This window comes from Anolis sagrei, chromosome 7, assembly GCF_037176765.1.
Source record: "Anolis sagrei isolate rAnoSag1 chromosome 7, rAnoSag1.mat, whole genome shotgun sequence".
Classification (NCBI taxonomy): Eukaryota; Metazoa; Chordata; class Lepidosauria; order Squamata; family Dactyloidae; genus Anolis; species Anolis sagrei.
The window spans coordinates 43233717-43255724 of NC_090027.1; the positions used below are offsets into that span (position 1 = coordinate 43233717).

A 22008-nucleotide genomic window follows, 5' to 3' on the forward strand; every position below is an offset into this window, starting at 1 on the left:
AACCTACAACAACCCAATAATAATAATAATAATAATAATAATAATAATAATAATAATGAACGTATTTCAAAGCTCTCCCTGCGGCTTGAGGCAGGACACAACATCATTAAAGCAAGAGATAAAAGGCTACTAAAATACACACAAAAACTCACACAAAGTTAACATACAAAAATTATGATTATCCTTTGGTACCTCTGAGCAAAGTGGGACCTTCCTGTTGACCCCAGGTTGCCTGTTTACAGTTATTCCAAGTCCTTAGGTCAGGCATGGGCAAACTTCGGTCCTTCGGGTGTTTTGGACGTCAACTCCCATCATTCCTAACAGCCTTGGGCCCTTTCCTTTTCTCCCTCAGCTGCTTAAGCTGAGGAATGGTGGGAGTTGAAGTCCAAAACACCTGGAGGGCCCAAGTTTTTGCAACATGAACTAAACCAGAAATAGCTCCTGGCCACTTCCCTTGATAGGAAACAGCATTTCCTGGGTCTATTTTGTTGGAGAATGCGAGGAATCAGTGAGTGTGTGTGTCAAGTATAAAATAAAATGCATTAAGCTGATTAATCAGGCTTCATGTGGGGAGCTGGCTGAGCCTGGGACTTTTGGTTACTGTTACACTTTTTGTTCAGGCTTGAGCTATGCAGGTGCTTGGAGAGAAGCACAGAGAGAAGCAGAGAGAGACTGAGTTTGGAGTGTGCTCTCGCTTCATGAACTGCTGAAGGAGTTTATCCACATGGACAACGAAAGAGCAGTTTAAATCTCTATTCATCGTTCCAAATCTGAAATGTAGGCAGAGCCACCAATTGGTGTCCCAACAACAGTTGTTCATGGTAACTGTTGTTCTAACACACACGCCGGGAATGTATTTTCCTGTTTAGAAATAAGACAGAGATCCCAGTTACATGGTGGTTGGGAAAATCCAGCTTTTGTGCTCTGTTTTGCCCCTTTTCTGCTGGGATCTAAGGCAAAGAGTGGAAGACTGTGGCTGGATGGATGGATGGATAGATAGATAGATAGATAGATAGATAGATAGATAGATAGATAGATGGCTAGGTGGGTGGGTGGGTGGGTGTGTAGGTAGGTAGGTAGGTAGGTAGGTAGGTAGATAGATAGATAGATAGATAGATAGATAGATAGATAGATAGATAGATAGATAGATAGATGGCTAGATGGATGGATGGATGGATGGATGGATGGACGGACGGACAGACAGGTGGATGGATGGATGGATGGATGGATGGATAGATAGATAAATAGATAGATAGATAGCTGGCTGGCTAGATGGGTGGATGGGTGGTGGGTGTGTAGGTAGGTAGGTAGGTAGATAGATAGATAGATAGATAGATAGATGGCTAGATGGATGGATGGACGGACGGACGGACGGACAGACAGGTAGATGGATGGATGGATGGATGGATGGACGGACAGGCGGACGGACAGACAGGTAGGTTGGTAGATATAGATAGATAGATAGATAGATAGATAGATAAATAGATAGATGGCTGGCTAGATGGGTGGGTGGGTGGGTGGGTGGGAGGGTGGTGGGTGTGTAGATAGGTAGGTAGGTAGGTAGATAGATAGATAGATAGATAGATAGATAGATAGATAGATGGCTTGAGCTATGCAGGTACTTGGAGAGAAGCACAGAGAGAAGCAGAGGGAGACTGAGTTTGGAGTGTGCTCTCGCTTCATGAACTTCTGAAGGAGTTTATCCACATGGACAACGAAAGAGCAGTTTAAATCTCTGTTCATCATCCCAAATCTGAAATGTAGGCAGAGCCACCAATTGGTGTCCCAACAACAGTTGTTCATGGTAACTATTGTTCTAACACACACGCCGGGAATGTATTTTCCTGTTTAGAAATAAGACAGAGACCCCAGTTACATAGTGGTTGGGAAAATCCAGCTTTTGTGCTCTGTTTTGTCCCTTTTCTGCTGGGATCTAAGGCAAAGAGTGGAAGACTGTGTCCAATTCTGGGCACCACGACTGAAAGATGTTGACAACAACCCAGTGATTCCGGCCATGAAAGCCTTCGACAATACAATGTTACTGTTTTTAATCTGCTATATATTATGATTTTACATTGTGTTACTGATATTGTGGCATCGAATTGCTGCCTGTGTTAGCCGCCCTGAGGTCCCCCCCCCCCCCCCCAGGTAGAAATGGTGTAAATAAAATAAATACATTGTTTTCTGCTTCCCTGGAGACTAGGACACAATGGAGCCATGGCTTCAAACTACAAGAAAGGAGATTCCAAGGATGATCTTCTTGACTGTGAGAGCTGTTCAGCAGTGGAACTCTCTGCCCCAGAGTGTGGTGGAGGCTCCTTCTATAGAATCATAGAATCAAAGAGTTGGAAGACACCTCGTGGGCCATCCAGTCCAACCCCATTCTGCCAAGAAGCAGGAATATTGCATTCAAATCAGCCCTGACAGATGGCCATCCAGCCTCTGTTTCAAAGCTTCCAAAGAAGGAGCCTCCACCACACTCTGGGGCAGAGAGTTCCACTGCTGAACGGCTCTCACAGTCAGGAAGTTCTTCCTCATGTTCAGATGGAATCTCCTCTCTTGTAATTTGAAGCCATTGTTCCTCGTCCTAATCTCCATGGAAGCAAGGAATAAGCTTGCTCCCTCCTCCTCCCTGTGGCTTCCTATCACATATTTATACATGGCTATCATGTCTCCTCTCAGCCTTCTCTTCTTCAGGCTAAACATGCCCAGCTCCTTAAGCCGCTCCTCATAGGGCTTGTTCTCCAGACCCTTGATCATTTTAGTCGCCCTCTGCTGGACACATTCCAGCTTGTCAATATCTCTCTTGAATTGTGGTGCCCAGAATTGGAGACAATATTCCAGGTAAAGTGGTCTAACCAAAGCGGAATAGAGCATGGGGAGCAGGACTTCCCCAGATCTAGACACTAGGCTTGGGCAATCCATGGTTCTAAATGGTTCTAAAGTACTTACAAAACTAAAGTTCTGGTGGTGAAAATTTCAGAACTCTAACAAAACTTTCAAAATTTAATTATTATTTCATTATTGGTGATTTTAATGACAGAACCAATTAGGAACTGCCATTTATTATGAAATTTTGAGAGTTTTGTTAGAGTTCTGAAATTTTCACCACCAGAACTTTAGTTTTGTAAGTACTTTAGAACCATTTAGAACCATGGATTGCCCAAGCCTACTAGACACTATTGATCCCATAGAGGCTTTTAAACAGAAGCTGGATGGCCATCTGTCAGGGGTGTTTTGAACGCGACTGTCCTGCTTCTTGGCAGAATGTAGTTGGCGCATGTGGTCCTTTCCAACTGTGATTCTATGAGTGGGCCATCCTGCCCCTGCCTCAGTTGTCCATCAAAGGGGTCTTTTGCGACAGCCCTCCACCAGTGCCACCAGTGGCAGGACTGGGACAGAGCAAAGGCAGCCAAGACACAGGCTCACACTGGCAGAGAAGAAGCCAAGCAAGCTGGCCATGCAGGGACTCTTTCCTCCTCAATGCCACTTCAGAAGGACCAGGATGGGGTCCTTCCATGCTAGCCTCCTAATGCAGGCTGCCATTAGCGAGCTCGGGACTCATCTTGGAAGCAGACACAGGTGCTACAGGCTACACTTGGGTCACAGTGAAAACTGGGGGCATTTGGGCAGGAGGCGGCACTCATCTTCCAGTGGCGATGCTCAGCTGAGCCTCCGGTCCCACAAGAGCAAGATGTGCTTGACTGTGCCGAGCCGGAAAGAGAGGCAGGACCCAAATCAACACATCCAAATATGATGATGTTTACGCCCTTCTGTTCCTGAATCAGCCCTTCTCCAGTCTCTCTGTGGGGAGGGGGATTCTCAGGACCCCTCCCAATCTGAAATAGCTGGGGAGGGAAGAGGGGGGCTTTGAGGGGCAGCCTGGGCTGGGAGGAGGGGCTTCCTCCCTCTTTTTGGAGGATAGGAGCCTTTGCGCATGCTCCCTCCCTCCCACTCACTCACTCACTCACTCACTCACACACGCACTCAGGGATACACAAGCTGCCTCCCACTCTTGCGCTCCTGCTCTGCCTTCCACTCCTTTGCTGAGTGGAGACAAACATGTGGGTCTCCTTCTCTTAGCCTCCCTCCCCCGTCCTGCTGAAGTGTGGGGAGGGGGCAGTCGAGAAGCCCAGACCTTTGCTGGGGAGGGGGCTTTTCCCCTTCCTGCTCCACTCAAAAATACATGAGGATGCTCCCTACCTTTGAGGAGGGGTCTCCCTCAACCCACCAACCCAGGGCCTCATGAGGACCCCCCTTCTCCTGCTGAGAGAGAAAGGGAGGCAGCAAACCCCCATTTTGTTGTGCCAGCCACTGACAGGCGGGGGAGAGGCTGCCAGTCTCCACACGCCACCCCCGCCCCTTCGCCTGGCATCAAACATGGAGCCTGAGACGTGTCCGCTATCTGGCCACACTGAACCTTGCATGGCACCGTGATAGAGATGGAAAGAAGATGAGACCACATCAGCCCAGGTTTTGTTCCCTTTCATAGTTTCTTCTACCTGGTTTCTGGCTACCAGTATCAAAACAAACTCTAAAATCAGGACTGTAAATAAAGAGGAACACTCAAAAAGCAGTGGAATTCCAGACAAGAAACAATCAGGGCCAGCTAACACCTCCCAACAAAGGATTCCCCCAGGCAGCAACCAGCCAGGCTTTGAAGCTACAAGGCCATTAAATGCTGCTCTGAGTCCCCTTCAGAGTTGAGAAGAGCGGGGTATAAATACAATAAATAATAATAATAATAATAATAATAATAATAATAATAATAATCAGGGTGGCTAATTGCAGCATTCACACTTGCCTCAAGCCGACAGGAGTTCTTTCTCCCACCCTGGACATCATTCTACAGATATATAAACCTCATTTGCCTAGTTTCCAACAGACCTCACAATCTCTGAGGATGTGGAAGAAATGTCAGGAGAGAATGCTTCTAGAACATAGCCAGACAGCCCGAAAGACCTACAACAACCCAGATGGATGGATGGATGGCTAGATGGCTGGCTACATGGATGGATGGATGGATAGATGGGTGGATGGGTGGGTGGGTGTGTAGGTATGTAGGTATGTAGGTAGGTAGGTAGGTAGGAAGATAGATAGATAGATAGATAGATAGATAGATAGATAGATAGATAGATGGCTAGATAGATGGATGGATGGATGGATGGATGGATGGATGGACGGACGAACGGACGGACGGACAGACAGGTAGGTGGATGGATGGATGGATGGATGGTTGCTGGTTGGACGGACAGACAGGTAGGTTGGTAGATAGATAGATAGATAGATAGATCGATAGATGGCTAGATAGATGGATGGACGGACAGACAGGTAGATGGATGGATGGATGGATGGTTGGTTGCTTGGTTGGACAGACAGGCAGACGGACAGACAGGTAGGTTGGTAGATAGATAGATAGATAGATAGATAGATAGATAGATAGATAGATAGACGGACAGACAGACAGACAGACAGACAGACAGACAGACAGGTAGGTAGGTAGGTAGGTAGGACAGATACTAGATAGATGACTAGACAGACAGATAGATAGGTGACTAGGTAGGTAGGTAGATAGGTGAGTAGGTAGGTAGATAGATAGTTAAATAGATAGATGGAAAGATGGATAGATAATAGAATCCTAGAGTTGGGACCTTCAGAAACGTCAGGAGCGAATGCATCTGAGACATGGCCAGGCAGCCCAAAAAACACACAGCAACCCAGCGATTCTTGCCATGAAAGACTTTGACAACACAGTGTGGTCCACAGATGGTCAGTGGGTTGGGACTGATGTCCAAGCACCGGACATCAGACCGAAGCCCAAGATGGCATTGGGGAAGCCATGTGTCCTTTCCCCTAATGAGTGCCTCTCAATGGCTCTGCGGAGAGGTCCTGGGTAAGAAGAGAACTGCTGGATTTGGCTGTGGGGGGTCCAAGTTGGGGAGGGTTCTTTAGCCTACAAGTCCTGCAAATCTTAACAAATGGCTATGCTGTGTTGTGCGCCTGGAAATCCAGCTCTGCAGGCCTATGCTATGCAACAACATGGCTTCACAAAGCCAGCATGAAAGGCAACTTGATGTGCCGCAGATGATGTAGGCTCCAGGCCAAATGATGTGAGAAGGGTGCAAAGCAGTCTTAAGCAGCATGGACACAGTTTACACCCCATGGAATCCATCCAAAGCGCTCTGCCCTGTGGGGCACGTTTTAAGGGGGACGCTGGCCAACAGGTCCCACCCAGGGGGGAGAAGGGCAAGGAGGGAAAGCAGAGAGAGATGGGCAAAGGGATTGGCACCAGAGCCCTCTCCCCAGCCCCGCCTCGCTCCGTGCGAGCGGCCACTCCACCCGCAAGGAGGGCAGGAGCCAGATGTGCCCTGGATCCCTCCTAATCACATCTCCCTTGTCTCCCGCAGCATTCCCTCACCAGGCCAGAGAACAATGTACTTAGTATCGGATTTTAATCAGACAAGAGGGATTTTGTGATATAATTGGAAAAACAAATATCCATCTCCGGTGAATGCCTTTTCCTCAAGCACTGGTCAGAAAATGGATTTTCCAGCCTTGCACGGACACTCCCCTTTGGCAGTTGCTCTTCGGTGGCCAACCAAGCCGAGGAAGAGCAGGTTGGGGTTTAGCTTGTGCCTCCTCCTCCTCCTCAAGGCACCCCTTCCCCTTCATTCACTTTGGTGGGAGAAAGGGGAAAGGTGGCAAGGCCAGAAGCAGAATCCTGGCTCCCCTCAATCTGCTTTGGGTTGGGAGAAAACCTCTATTTCTGTTTAGGTAGGTAAAGGTAGCCCCCTGACATTAAGTCCAGTCATGTCTGACTCTGGGACTCTGGTGCTCATCTCCATTTCTAAGCCGAAGAGCCAGCGTTGTCCGTAGACACCTCCAAGGTCATGTGGCCGGCATGACTGCATGGAGCGCCGTTACCTTCCCGCCGGAGCGGTACCTATTGATCTACTCACATTTGCATGTTTTCGAACTGCTAGGTTGGCAGAAGCTAGGGCTGAGAGCAGAAGCTCACGCTGCTCCCCGGAATCGAACCTGTGACCTTTCGATCAACAAGCTCAGCAGCTCAGTGCTTTAAACCACTGCGCCACCTATTTATTTATTTATTTATGGTATTTAATGCAGTACCTATTTATTTACGACATTTATATGCTGCCCTCCTCACCCCGAAGAGGAGCAGCTTACAAGTAATATTTAAATACAAGGAGATTCCATCTGAACATGAGGAAGAACTTCCTGACCGTGAGAGCCGTTCAGCAGTGGAACTCTCTGCCCCGGAGTGTGGTGGAGGCTCCTTCTTTGGAAGCTTTTAAACAGAGGCTGGATGGCCATCTGTCAGGGGTGATTTGAATGCAATATTCCTGCTTCTTGGCAGAATGGGGTTGGACTGGATGGCCCAGGAGGTCTCTTCCAACTCTTGGATTCAATGATTCTATGATTCTATGATAAAAACTTCCTGACTGTGAGAGCCGTTCAGCAGTGGAACTCTCTGCCCCGGAGGGAGTGTGGTGGAGGCTCCTTCTTTGGAAGCTTTAAACAGAGGCTGGATGGCCATCTGTCAGGGGTGATTTGAATGCAATATTCCTGCTTCTTGGCAGAATGGGGTTGGACTGGATGGCCCAGGAGGTCTCTTCCAACTCTTTGAGTCTATGATTCTATATTGCAATATGATAATAATAATATGATATTATAATTATATATTTACATTACTTGTAATATTACTAATAATATTACGATATAGTGGGATGGTGCAATATAGCAATGTTTAATGTTGATATTGTACTATGCTAATAATATAATATATTGTATGTAATATATACCTTGTAAGCTGCTCTGAGTCCCCTTTGGGGTGAGAAGGGCGGCATATAAATGTCGTAAATAAATAAATAGCACAATATTAGTATTATATATTACTTGGTTTGGAAACCAAGTACAAGTTTCATTGAATTCCTGTTCAAGTGGCCTCATCTTCATGGATTCTTCTAGCCTTTCAAGTTGACTAGTAGCGTCTGGTCGGTTCTTGCTTCTTGTTTGATTCCTGCTTGTGTAATCATTGCCTTGGATTGTATTTTCATGCTTTTTGGACATTGCTTTTGATTGCTACGTTTGGACACTGTTTTATCTCGCTGCCTTTGAATGCCTTATTGCTTTTTGGAATCTTATCGATCTTTACAAGCATTTATTTCTACTGGCTTTTTTGCTAAGCTTTAATAAAAAGGATTGTTCCTTCACTCAACGTGTGGTGTGTTTATAGTCAGAGGGGCCATTTCCTGTTCTGGAGTGCAACAGTCTCCTTCCCTGGAAGCTGGAATGTGTCCAGAGGAGGGCAACTAAAATGATCAAGGGTCTGGAGAACAAGCCCTATGAGGAGTGGCTTAGGGAACTGGGCATGTTTAGCCTGAAGAAGAGAAGGATGAGAGGAGATATGATAGTCATGTATAAATATGTGAGAGGAAGCCACAGGGAGGAGGAGGGAGCAAGCTTTTTTTACTGCTTCCCTGGAGATTAGGACAAGGAACAATGACTTCAAACTACAAAAGAGGAGATTCCATCTGAACATGAGGAAGAACTTCCTGACCGTGAGAGCCATTCGGCAGTCGAACTCTCTGCCCCGGAGTGTGGTGGAGGCTCCTTCTTTGGAGGCTTTTAAACAGAGGCTGGATGGCCATCTGTCAGGGGTGATTTCAATGTAATATTCCTGCTTCTTGGCAGAATAGGGTTGGACTGGATGGCCCAGGAGGTCTCTTCCAACTCTTGGATTCTATGATTCCCTGGAAAAATGGGGTTGGACTGGATGGGCTTTGTGGGGAAGGGTCTCTTCCCAACTGTATGAGAAGATGGAGAGGCAACACTACAGACACTTTTTAGTACCTGAAGGGCATGGAAGATGCCCTTGTTTTTGCCACTCCAGAGATTATAACCTGATTCTCTAGATCCAAATTACACAAAAAGGGATCCTACATAAATGTTGACCTGTTAAGGAAGCTTCTGAGAAGCAAGAAGGTGTCCAGAAGTGGGCAAGCATATCATTCAGAGCCTGGAAACCCAGCCCCACAAGAGGGGTCTTTGTCCTGAGACCAACCCATTCCCAACCCCAAGATTCCAGCTCCAGATGAGGAACAGATGTGGAGAGGCTCTCCTTTGCTGGAAGCCTGTGAAGACAAGCCGAATGGCTTCCCGTTGAAGAGCTGCTTTAGCCATGGCATGGCTTCTTGGTCCAGATAAGAAGTGGGTGGCTTCAGGGCTTCTTGAAGCTTTTCCCACTCATGATGTCTCCCCCTTGCCAATAAGAAATGACAACAAATCAACATTTGCAAGGCTTTCCTGTGGTGCACAGTGCAAGCACTTTCTGCAGAGCCCACTGTGAACACAGCATGTTATATGTGTTGTGGAAGGCTTTCATAGAATCAAAGCGTTGGAAGAGACCTCCTGGGCCATCATCCAGTCCAACCCCATTCTGCCAAGAAGCAGGAATATTGCATTCAAATCACCCCTGACAGATGGCCATCCAGCCTCTGTTTCAAAGCTTCCAAAGAAGGAGCCTCCATCACACTCCGGGGCAGAGAGTTCCACTGCTGAACGGCTCTCACAGTCAGGAAGTTCTTCCTCATGTTCGGATGGAATCTCCTCTCTTGTAGTTTGAAGCCATTGTTCCATTGCATCCTAGTCTCCAGGGAAGCAGAAAACAAGCTTGCTCCCTCCTCCTCTCTGTGGCTTCCTCTCACATATTTATACATGGCTCTCATCATATCTCCTCTCAGCCATCTCTTCTTCAGGCTAAACATGCCCAGCTTCTTAAGCCGCTCCTCATAGGGCTTGTTCTCCAGACCCTTGATCATTTGAGTCGCCCTCTGCTGGACACATTCCAGCTTGTCAATATCTCTCTTGAATTGTGGTGCCCAGAATTGGACACAATATTCCTGTTAAAGTGGTCTAACCAAAGCGGAATAGAACATGGGGAGCATGACTTCCCTAGATCTAGACACTATGCTCCTATTGATGCATGCTAGAATCCCACTGGCTTTTTTTTGGTCGCCACATCACATTGTTGGCTCATGGCCGGAATCACTGGGTTGCTGGCAGTTTTCCAAGCTGTCTGGTCATGTTCCAGAAGCATTTCTCTCCTGATGTTTCACCCGCATCTATGGCAAGCAAGGTTGTGAGGCCTCGGGCCCCTCTTTTCCCCTCCTCCTCCGCTTAAGCTAAAAGGAAGAGGCTTGAGACCTCACAACCTCTGAGAATGCCTGCCATAGATGTGGGGAAACATCAGGAGAGAGTGCTTCTGGAACATAGCCACACAGCCTGCAAACCTCACAGCAGTCCACAGCATGTCTTGCTAAGAGATTGGTGCCAAGGTGTGGCACTACAGAAGCCTTTGACTGTTGCAACCCCAACATGATGCCAAGGTGAGACCTCACAACCTCTGAGGATGCCTGTCATAGATGTGGGGGAAACGTCAGGAGAGAGTGCTTCTGGAACATAGCCATACAGCCTGCAAAACACACAGCAGTCCACAGCATGTCTTGCTAAGAGATTGGTGCCAAGGTGTGGCACTACAGAAGCCTTTGACTGTTGCAACCCCAACATGATGCCAAGGTGAGACCTCACAACCTCTGAGGATGCCTGTCATAGAAGTGAGGGAAACGTCAGGAGAGAGTGCTTCTGGAACATAGCCACACAGCCTGCAAACCTCACAGCAGTCCACAGCATGTCTTGCTAAGAGATTGGTGCCAAGGTGCAGCACTACATAAGCCTTTGACTGTTGCAACCCCAACATGATGCCAAGGTGAGACCTCACAACCTCTGAGAATGCCTGCCATAGATGTAGGGGAAACGTCAGGAGAGAGTGCTTCTGGAACATAGCCACACAGCCTGCAAAACTCACAGGAGTCCACAGCATGTCTTGCTAAGAGATTGGTGCCAAAGTGTGGTACTACATAAGCCTTTGACTGTTGCAACCCCAACATGATGCTAAGGTGAGACCTCACAACCTCTGAGGATGCCTGTCATAGATGTGGGGGAAATGTCAGGAGAGAGTGCTTCTGGAACATAGCCATACAGCCTGGAAAGCTCACAGCAGTCCATAGCATGTCTTGCTAAGAGATTGGTGCCAAGGTGTGGCACTACAGAAGCCTTTGACTGTCGCGATCACAACACTAAGGGGGTTGGGAGACATCGTTTGAAAAGATGGTCCCCAAGTTCATGCCCACTTGTGGTTCTATGAAACCCAAATGGCTTAAAAGGGAAATGGTTTCCCCTTTTGTCCCTCGGATACTCATCAGCAGAGTCAAGACAATGTATTGTTGAAGGCTTTCATGACTGGAATCACTAGGTTCTTGTGGGTCTTTTCGGGCTATAGGGCCATGTTCTAGAGGCATTTTCTCCTGACGTTTCGCCTGCATCTATGGCAAGCATCCTCAGAGGTAGTGAAGTCTGTTGGAATTAGGACAATGGGTTTATATATTTGTGGAAAGGCCAGGGTGGGACAAAGGACTATTGTCTGCTGGAGCTAGGTGTGACCACCTTCATTAGCATTTGAAGGCCTGGCTGAGCCTGGGAAAATCTTTTGTTGAGAGGTGTTAAGATGTGCCTGGTTGTTTCCTCTCTGCTGAGTCAAGACAAATGGGAAGGACCCCTCTTCAGTGATAGGGACCCCTCCGTTTGTGTCACGGCCCAGTCCAGTGGCTGTGATGGTGGCCCAAATGCCACTCACTGCCTGCCTGTGCCAGACCCAGCTCTCAGTCCTCCTTCCTTCCTTCCTTCCTTCCCTCCCTCTCAGGGCCCTCGAGGGCTTCCTCCTCCAGAGATCAGAGCTGGTTAGACTCACGGCAAGCAGGCAGCCGGGTGCCCTTCAGTCTGGCCCGCACCACGCAGCCCCCTCCCCGCAGGAGGAAAGAGGGCGCATGTGTGAACGCAGGCAGAAGTGTCACTTCGCTTCAGGATCACGCAGGATTCTGGTGTGCAGGGAACTCTGGATGCCCCTCTCCTCCTCCCTGCCTGGGAGTGAAGCATCCCCAAGGCAAAGTTGGACTGCATTGTGGAAGGCTTTCACAGCCTGAATCACCAGGTTGCTGTGAGTCTTTTGGGCTGTCTGGTCAATGTGTTCTAGCAGCATTTTCTCCTGACGTTTCTCCTGAATCTGTGGCTACTGGCATCTTATGATCCTCTGAAGATTTTATTTTATTGCTGTTTACAAACGTTATCTGTTGGAATTTGAATGTTTTGATGTTGTAAGCTGCCTTGAGTCCACCATGCGGGGCAGACATACTCTAAGTCAGGCCTGGGCAAACTTTCTAACTTGGGGTTCGCATGCTAGAACTCCCTGCTAAGAGGACTGGCTGCTCAGTGATGGATGGAAGGAAGGAAGGATGAAAGGGAGGAAAGGAAGGATAGAATGAGAAAGAGGGAGAGCGGAAAGGAGGGAGGGAAGAAAGAGGGAAGGAAGGACAAAAGGGAGGAAGGGAAGGATAGAAAGAAGGAAAAAGAGAAGGAAGGGAGGAAAAGAAGAATGGAAGGGAGGAAGGCGGGAAAGAGAGAAAGAAGAAAGGAAGGACAAAATGGTGGAAGGGAATGGAAGGAGGAAGAAAGAGGGGAGGGAGGGAGGGAGGGAGGGAGGGAGGGAGGGAGGAAAGAGAGAAGGAAGGAAGGAAGAAATCATGGAAGGGAATTGAAGGAGGAAGAAAGAGGGAGGGAGGGAGGGAGGGAGGGAGGGAAGGGATGAGGGAGGAAAGAGAGAAGGAAGGAAAAAAGGAAGAAGAAGGAAGAGAGGGAAGGAGGGAGGAAAGAAGGAAGGAAGGGTGGAATGGAAGGATAGAAGGAAGGAAGGGAAGAAGGAAGAAAAAAGAGAAGTGTGGAAGGGAGGGAGGGAGGAAAAAGAGAAGGAACGAAGTCAAAAGGGGAAGGGAATGGAAATGGGAGAAAGAGGAAGGGAGGAAAGAGAGAAGGAAGGAAAGAAAGAAGAAGGAAGGGAGAGAGGGAAGAAGGAAGTAAAGAAGAAAGGAAGGAGGGACAAAAGGGTGGCAGGGAAGAATAGTAGGAAGGAAGGGAAAGAGGAAGGAAAAAGAGAAGGAAGGGATGGAGGAAGAAAGGATGGAAGGAAGGAAGGAAGGAAGGAAGGAAGGAAGGAAGGAAGGAAGGAAGGAAGGAGAGAAGAAAAGGGTAGAAGGGAATGGAGGGAGAAAGAGGGAAGGAGGAGAGAAGGAAGGAAAGACAAAAGGATGGATGGATGAAAGTAAGGAGAAAGGGAAGGAGGGAAGGAGGGAGGAAAGAGGGAAGGAAGGGCAAAATGTGGAAAGGAAGGATGGAGGGAGGGAGAAAGAGGAAAGTAAGGAAGGGAGGGAGGGATGGAGGAAGGAAATAGAGAAGGAAGGATGGTGAAAGAGAGGAAGATTGAGAAATGAGCCCAAGGGGCAGCATCCCACCCACCCCCCACCCCATATCCGCTCTAAATAAATACATAAGTGAGTAAGATGCCAGTCACAGATGCAGGCAAAACATCAGGAGAAGATGCTGCGAGAACAGGTTGGCCATACAGCCTGGAAACAAACCACGCAACACCCCCTTGTTTTAATGTTTATAGATTTGAAATGGCACTGAAATGCTTTTAGTGTAAGAAGGAAACTTTGCATCTCATTGCGGAGAGAAAAAGCAGGGTGTAAATAAACACCATCACTGTCATCGTAACAACAAGGGGCATCTCAGGAGCGGCCCCATAAGCAGGGCGCAATGCCAGCGAAAGGGGAGAGATGAATGGCGTGCCTAGGGAAAAGGCCTGCGCAGCTGGCACAACGGGGTTGGGGTGGATGCCTTGCCCATCCCACTTGTAGGGTCTGCAGGGAAGTATGTCCAATGGCTCCTGTTTGTTTGGTTGCTTCCTTCCTTCTGGCTAGGACTCACCCATTAGAAATGGGGCCCCAAGTGACACAATGGGTTAAACCAGTGTTTCTCAACCTGGGGGTCGGGACCCCTGTGGGGGTCGCAAAGGGGTGTCAGAGGGGTCGCCAAAGACCATCAGAAAACATAGTTCTGTGTGGAAAGTTTGGTCCAATTCTATCATTGGTGGGGTTCAGAATGCTATTTCATTGTGGATGAACTATAAATCCCAACAACTACAACTCCCAAATGGCAAGGTCTATTTCCTCCAAACTCTACCAGTGTTCACATTTGGGCATATTGAGTATTTGTGCCAAGTTTGATCCAGATCCATCATTGCTTGAGTCCACAGTGTTCTCTGGATGTAGGTGAACTACAACTCAAAAAAAAAAAACCAAACTCAAGGTCAACGTCCACCAGTCCTTCCCAGTATTTTCTCTTGGTCATGGGAATTCTGTGTGCCCAGTTTGATTCAATTCCATCATTGGTGGAGGTCAGAAGGCTCTTTGTTTGCAGGTTAACTGTAAATCCCAGCAACTACAACTCCCAAATGACAAAATCAATCACCCCCAACCCCACCAGTATTCAAATTTTGGGCGTATCGGGTATTTTTGCCAAATTTGGTCCAGTGAATGAAAATACATCCTGCATATTTACATTATGACTCTTAACAGTAGCAAAATGACAGTTGTGAAGTAGCAACGAAAATAACGTTATGGTTGGGGGTCACCACAACAAGAAGACCTGTACTAAGGGGTCGCGGCATTAGGAAGGCTGAGAACCACTGGGTTAAACTCTTGTGCTGGCAGGACTGAAGACCAACAGGTTAGAGGTTCTAATCTGGGGAGAGATGAGCTCCCTCTGTCAGCTCCAGCTCCCCATGTGGGGACATGAGAGAAGCCTCCCACAAGGATGGTCAAACATCAAAACATCAAAACTGGGTTAAACCCTTGTACTGGCAGGACTGAAGACCAACAGGTTGGAGGTTCTAATCTGGGGAGAGCACAGATGAGCTCCCTCTGTCAGCTCCAGCTCCCCATGTGGGGACATGAGAGAAGCCTCCCACAAGGATGGTCAAACATCAAAACATCAAAACTGGGTTAAACCCTTGTACTGGCAGGACTGAAGACCAACAGGTTGGAGGTTCTAATCTGGGGAGAGCACAGATGAGCTCCCTCTGTCAGCTCCAGCTCCCCATGTGGGGACATGAGAGAAGCCTCCCACAAGGATGATCAAACATCAAAACATTGTCCCCTGGCAATGTCCCCTGGGCAACATCCTTGCAGATGGTCAATTCTCTCACACCAGAAGCAACTTGCAGTTTCTCAAGTCGCTCCTGACATGAAAAAAACAAACCCATTAGATCAGGTTTGGGCAAAATTCGGCCCTCCAGTGTTTTGGACTCCAACTCCCACCATTCCTAACAGCCTCAGACCCTTTCCTTTCCCCCCTCAGCCGCTTAAGGGGTCCAAGGGTGTTAGGAACTGCAAGTCACTTCTGGTGTGATAGAATTGGCCACCTGCAAGGATGTTGCCCAGGGGACATTGCCCAGATGCTTTGATGTTTGACCATCCTTGTGGGAGGCTTCTCTCCTGTCTTCGCATGAGGAGCTAGAGCTGATAGAGGGAGCTCATCTGTGCTCTCCCCAGATTCGAACCTTTGACCTTTCCGCTGAGCCCCAATATTGCCAAATGCCAATCAATGGAAGGAAGGGATTGGGTTGCTGTGAGTTTTCTGGACTGTGTGGTCATGTTCCAGAAGCGTGCACACTGCACGCTCTGTATGGCCAGACAGCATGGAAAACTCACCACAACCTGGCCACGAAAGCCTTCGACAACACAAGAAATGAGTTGTTCCAAAACCCAGTTCTTCCTTTAGCTGGTAGGAAGGAGGATCCACCATTTGCCCCAGTCTCGTGGGGGCCCCACCCTTGCCTTCCTAGTGATGTGGGTTTATTGGGATGGGGAGGGTGTTTCTTGGGCATCTAAATAAGGACTGGAAAGGGAGAAGGACAGATCATGGAATCCTAGATTAGGAGGAGACTTGGTGGGCCATCCAGCCCAACCCCATTCTGCCAAGAAGCAGGAAAATCACATTCAAAGCACTCCGAGCAGATGGCCATCCAGCCTTCTAGGATTCCATGATCTGGCCTTCTCCCTTTCCAATCCTTATTCAGATGCCCAAGGAACATCCTATCCTCCCCCATGCAGACAGAAGGAGAAGGAGCCTCCACCACACTCCACAGCAGAGAATTCCACTGGTGGACAGCTCTTCCTCATGTTCAGGTAGAATCCCCTTTCTTCCCTGTAGTGTGAAGCCATGGCTCCATTGCGTCCTAGTCTCCGGGACAGCAGAAAGGAATCATAGAACCCTAGAGTCGGAAGAGACCTCCTGGGCCATCCAGTCCAACCCCATTCTGCCAAGAAGCAGGAAAATTGCATTCAAAGCACCCCCGACAGATGGCCATCCAGCCTCTGTTTAAAAGCCTCCATAGAAGGAGCCTCCACAACACTCCGGGGCTGAAGAGTTCTCACAGTCAGGAAATTCTTCCTTATGTTCAGATGGAATCTCCTTTCCTGTAGTTTGAAGCCATTATTCCCATTGCATCCTAGTCTCCAGAGCAGCAGAAAACAAGCTTGCTCCCTCCTCCCTATGACTTCCCCTCACATATTTATACATGGCTATCATGTCTCCTCTCAGCCTTCTCTTCTGCAGGTGAAACATGCCCAGCTCTTTAAGCCGCTCCTCATAGGACTTGTTCTTTAAGCCTTCTTCCTCCTTCCTATGACTTCCCTTCACCTCTTGATCCATGGCCTCATCATGTCTCCCTTCTGCCTTTTCTTCTTTAGGCCAAACATGCCCAGCTCTTTAAGCCGCTCCTCATAGGGCTTGTTCTTTAAGCCTCCTTCCTATGACTTCCCTTCACTTCTTGATCCATGGCCTCATCATGTCTCCCTTCTGCCTTCTCTCCCACACGCTAAACATGCCCAGCTCTTTAAGCCACTCCTCATAGGGCTTGTTCTCCAGACCCTGGATCCTCTGCCTCGGTTAGATCACACCTGGAATATTGTGTCCAGTTCTGGGCACTACAATTAAAGAGAGATATTGACAAGCTGGAATGTGTCCAGAGGAGGGCAACTAAAATGATCAAGGGTCTGGAGAACAAGCCCTATGAGGAGCAGCTTAAAGAACTGGGCATGTTTAGCCTGAAGAAGAGAAGGCTGAGAGGAGACATGAGGAGGGCCATGTATAAATATATGAGAGGGAGTCCTAGGGAGGAGGGAAGCTTTTCTTTGGAGGCTTTGAAACAGAGGCTGGATGGCCATCTGTTGGGCGTGCTTTGAAGGCAATTTTCCTGCTTCTTGGCAGAATGGAGTCGGACTACATGGCCCACAGGGTCCCTTCCAACTCTAGGATTCTATTATTCTCTCCTGCAAGCTAAACATTCCCAGCTCTTTCGGCCACTCCTCATAGGGCTTGTTCTCTAGACCCTGGATCCTTTGAGCCGCCCGCTTCCTCTGGACACAATATTCCAGCTTAGAGTCGACATCTCCCTTCAATTGTGGTGCCCAGAATTGCACACAGTATTCCAGGTTTGGTCTAACCAAGACAGAATAATAATAATCATCATCATCTTTATTTCTATCCCGTCACCATTTCCCCGAAAGGGACTCGGGGCGGCTAACAGGAGGCATGACTTCCTTGGATCTAGGCACATTCAGCTTCTCTTCACAGGCTTCCAGCAAAGGAGGGCCTTCCACATCTGTTCCTCATCTATGACAGGCATCCTCAGAGGTTGTGAGGTCTCGCGTTGGCATCATGTTGGGGTTGCAACAGGCAAAGGCTTCTGTAGTGCCACACCTTGGCACCAATCTCTTAGCAAGACATGCTGTGGACTGCTGTGAGTTTTGCAGGCTGTATGGCTATGTTCCAGAAGCACTCTCTCCTGACGTTTTCCCCACTTCTATGACAGGCATCCTCAGAGGTTGTGAGGTCTCACCTTACCATCATGTTGGGGTTGCAACAGGCAAAAGCTTCTGTAGTGCCACACCTTGGCACCAATCTCTTAGCAAGACATGCTGTGGACTGCTGTGAGTTTTCCAGGCTGTGTGGCTATGTTCCAGAAGCACTCTCTCCTGACATATCCCCCACTTCTATGACAGGCATCCTCAGAGGTTGTGAGGTCTCAGGCCTCTTCCTTTTAGCTTAAGCAGATAAGGAGGGGAAAAGAGGGGCCCGAAGCCTCACAACCTTGTTTGCCATAGATGTGGGTGAAACATCAGGAGAGAATGTTTCTGGAACATGGCCAGATAGCTCGGAAAACACACAGCAACCCAGTGATTCTGGAAATGAAAGCCTTCCACAACATATAAAACATGCTGTGTTTACAGTGGGCTCTGCAGAAAGTGCTTGCACTGTGCACCACGGGAAAGCCTTGCAAATGTTGATTTGTTGTCATTTCTTCTTGGCAAGGGGGAGACATCATGAGTGGGAAAAGCTTCAAGAAGCCCTGAAGCCACCCACTTCTTATCCGGACCAAGAAGCCATGCCATGGCTAAAGCAGCTCTTCAACGGGAAGCCATTCGGCTTGTCTTCACAGGCTTCCAGCAAAGGAGAGCCTTCCACATCTGTTCCTCATCTGGAGCTGGAATCTTGGGGTTGGGAATGGGTTGGTCATGGGATGGAGACCCCTCTTGTGGGGTTGGGCTTCCAGGCTCTGAATGGTATGCTTGCCCACTTCTGGACACCTTCTTGCTTCTCAGAAGCTTCCTTAACAGGTCTTATTGTCAGTATTTAAGTAGGATCCTTTTTTGTGCAATTTGGATCTGGGGAATCGGGTTATAATCTTTGGAGCGGCAGGAAACAAGGGCATTTTCCATGCCTTTCAGGTTTGTTTGTTTGTTGTTGTTGTTTTGTTGTGTAGGAGCGGCTTGAGAAACTGCAAGTCGCTTCTGGTGTGAGAGAATTGGCCGTCTGCAAGGACGTTGCCCAGCAGACACCCGAATGTTTTGATGTTTTATCGTCCTTGTGGGAGGCTTCTCTCATGTCCCCGCATGAGGAGCTGGAGCTAATAGAGGGAGCTCATCTGCACTTTCCCTGGATTCGAACCTGCGACCTGTCCGTCTTCAGTCCTGCCAGCACAGGGGTTTAACCCACTGCGCCACCGTGGGCTCCTCGCCTTTCAGGTGTCTCTAGTGTTGCCTCTCCACCTTCTCATACAATTGGGAAGAGACACCCCCCCCCAAAGCCCATCCAGTCCAACCCCATTTTTTCCAGGGAAGCAGACACAACTAAGATGGGCCAGGCTTTAGCACAGCAGGTAAATCTTATGCCAGCTGCAGTAAAGGTTGAGTTAGACGTGCGGGTCAGGGTGAGCTCCTGAACGTCAGCCCAGCTTCCTCCCCATCGAGCAGATTGGAAACAGAAATGTGGTGTGAGCAAGGCAGAAGCGAGGGGCGGCCTGGCTTCCCTGGCCATGCCCAATGGGCTTTCCAAAGGAAAGTAGGTCACGGGGAGGGGGGAGAGGGGGCGGTTCCTCGAGCACCCCCCTTCCCCCCCCCCCTCCGTTGGGCCAATATTGACGCTCCTTCCAGGGCTTGTTGTGCTTTCAGGGCTGCAAACACGTCTCCTTTCGACGACAGCAACACACCTGAGCTGGGTGGCTTCCCCTCTCTCAAAGCACACACCTTGGGGAGGGGGCGACGAGGCTTAGCACCCCCCCCTCCTCCACTTTCTCCTCCTCGAACCCCCCTCCTCTTTGGGTCGGACATCAACAACAACACCCCCCCCCCTTAAAGAGAGCAGACATGGCGCTCTACCTCCGCGCCCCCTCCCCTCCCAGAGAGCCCCTCACTCAGGATGCGCGCGCACGCGGAGGGAGGGAGGGGGTGGGAGGGAGTCCAGAGCCGTGTGCAGATAGATAGAGAGAGAGAGAGGGAGGGGCCCCTCCACAAGTGGAAAGGGGCGGGGGAGGGAAAGGGAGAGAGAGAGGAAGCAAAACATCTCCTTCCCAGAGGGAGGAGGGAAAGAAGGGAGGGATGGAGGGAGGGAGGGGGAGCGGTCGCTAGGCAACGGGAGCCCCCTCCCCTCGCAGGGTGAGCCCCCTCCCCACTCGGGAGCAGGTGGTTGGCCCAGCAACAGCCGCCGCCGAGGCAAGGAGCCAATCCCGAGCCAAGACGGGCAAGAGCAGACCAGACAGAAGGGGGGGGGGGGAGGGAGGGGCGGCGCCCAGATGTGTGTGTGTGGATGTTTTTTTTGGGGAGGGTGTTGGGAAGGGTCGACACACACACACACGCACACGCACACACGCCCCAAGGCGAGAGGGAGGCGCTCTGCACACGCCCAGAGGCAACCCCGAGGGCGAGGGTCCCGCCAAAGCCCCCGATCCCGGATGAGCCCCCCAGAGAAACCCCCTCCTCCCCTTCCTTCCCTTTCCCCTTCCTTTTCCCCTTCCCTACCGGGGTGCTGTCCTGCTTCCTTCCTCCTTTCTTTCCTTCCTTCCTCCTTTCCTTCCTTCTTTCCTTCCAGGCGAGGCGTCGAGGCGCGAAGGAGGCGGAAGGCGGGGCGGGGCGGGGCTGGGCTGGGGGGGGGGTTGTTGTTGCTGCTGCTGCTGCTCCCTCGCCTCCTCTTCCTCCTCTTCTTCCTCCTCCTCTTCCTCCTCTTCCTCTTCCTCTCCTGCCTTCGCGACGGCTGAGTGGGGCGTCCCCTCGTGCCTGGCTCGCCCTCGGGCTCCAAAAGAGAGAGGGAGGGGCGGCAGGGAGGGGAGGGGGAGGGGGGAGGGCGGAGCCTATCCAGAGGAAGGGGAAATGACCTCCTTCTCCCCCCCCAGCCCCCCCCTTCCCAAGCCCCTCCTCTGGTCAGCCGGACCCTTCCCAGAGAGAGAGACAGAGAGAGAGAGAGAGAGAGAGAGCCAGGACCCTGGACAGCTCCCTCCTCCTCCTCTTCCACACAGCTGCATATACACTCCCACACGATCTGCTTTGAACCGGGTTACGTGGCAGTGTGGACGCAGAAGGAAGGAACTCGGTTCCGATATTGTGGGTGATCTGCCTGCACTCCCTTCCTACTCCCTCCAAAAAGGGGAAGAGGGAAAGTGGGAGAAAGAAAGAAAGAAAGAAAGAAAGGGAGGTCGGAAAAAGAAGAGGAAAAATAAAAGGAAGGAAGGAAGGTCAGTAGGAAACAGAGAGGGAAGGAAGAGAAAAAGAGAGGGAAGAAGGAAACAAGGGGAAGGAAGAGAAATAAGAAGAGAAGGAGGAAGAAAGGAAACAGAGAGGGAAGGAAGAGAAAAAGAGAGGGATGAAACAATGAGAGGGAAGAAAGAAAAAGAGGAAAAAACAGAGAGGGAAGGAAGAGAAAACGGGAGGAAGGAAACAGAGCAAAGGAGGAAGAAAGGGAACAGAAAGGGAAAGAAATAAGGAAGGGAGGGAGGAAAGAAAGAGAAGGAAGGAAGAGCAAAAGGAAGGGAGGGAGGAAGCAGAGGGAAGGAAGAGAAAAAGAGAGGGAAGAAGGAAACAGAGGAAAGGAAGAAAGGGAGGGAGGAAAGAAATAGAGAGGAAAGGAAGAGAAAAAGAAAGAAAAGGAAGAAGAAAGGAAACAGAGAGGGAAAGAAGAGAGAAAAGGAGGGAGGGAGGAAAGAAACAGAGAGGGAAGGAAAAGAAAAAGGGAGGAAGGAAACAGAGGAAAGGAAGAGAAATAGAAAGGAAAGGAGGAAGAAAGGAAACAGAGAGGGAAAGAAGAGAGAAAGGGAGGGAGGAAAGAAACAGAGAGGGAAGGAAGAGCAAAAGGGAGGAAGGAAACAGAGGGAAGAAAGAAAGAGAGGGAGGGAGGGAGGAAAGAAACAGAGAGGAAAGGAAGAGAAAATGAAAGAAAAGGAAGAAGAAAGGAAACAGAGGGGGAAGGAAGAGAGAAAGGGGGAGGGAGGAAAGAAACAGAGAGGGAAGGAAGAGGAAAAGGAAGGAAGGAAACAGAGAGGAAGAGAAATAGGAAGGGAAGGGGAAGAAAGGAAACAGAGAGGGAAAGAAGAGAGAAAAGGAGGGAGGGAGGAAAGAAACAGAGAGGGAAGGAAAAGAAAAAGGGAGGAAGGAAACAGAGGAAAGGAAGAGAAATAGAAAGGAAAGGAGGAAGAAAGGAAAC

The 22008-nt window shown here is 49.4% G+C and overlaps 1 protein-coding gene across 1 annotated transcript in view; it reads right to left on the bottom strand.

Annotated features, from left to right (window-relative positions):
• Positions 1-20641, bottom strand: part of LOC132782387 (FXYD domain-containing ion transport regulator 6-like) — a 30278-nt gene extending 9637 nt beyond the window's left edge. Inside the window, exon 1 of the mRNA XM_067470823.1 lies at positions 20334-20641. The gene's annotated coding sequence lies outside the window, so the exon portion shown is untranslated. The remainder of the gene's footprint in view (positions 1-20333) is intronic.
• Between the last annotated feature and the right edge of the window lie 1367 nt (positions 20642-22008).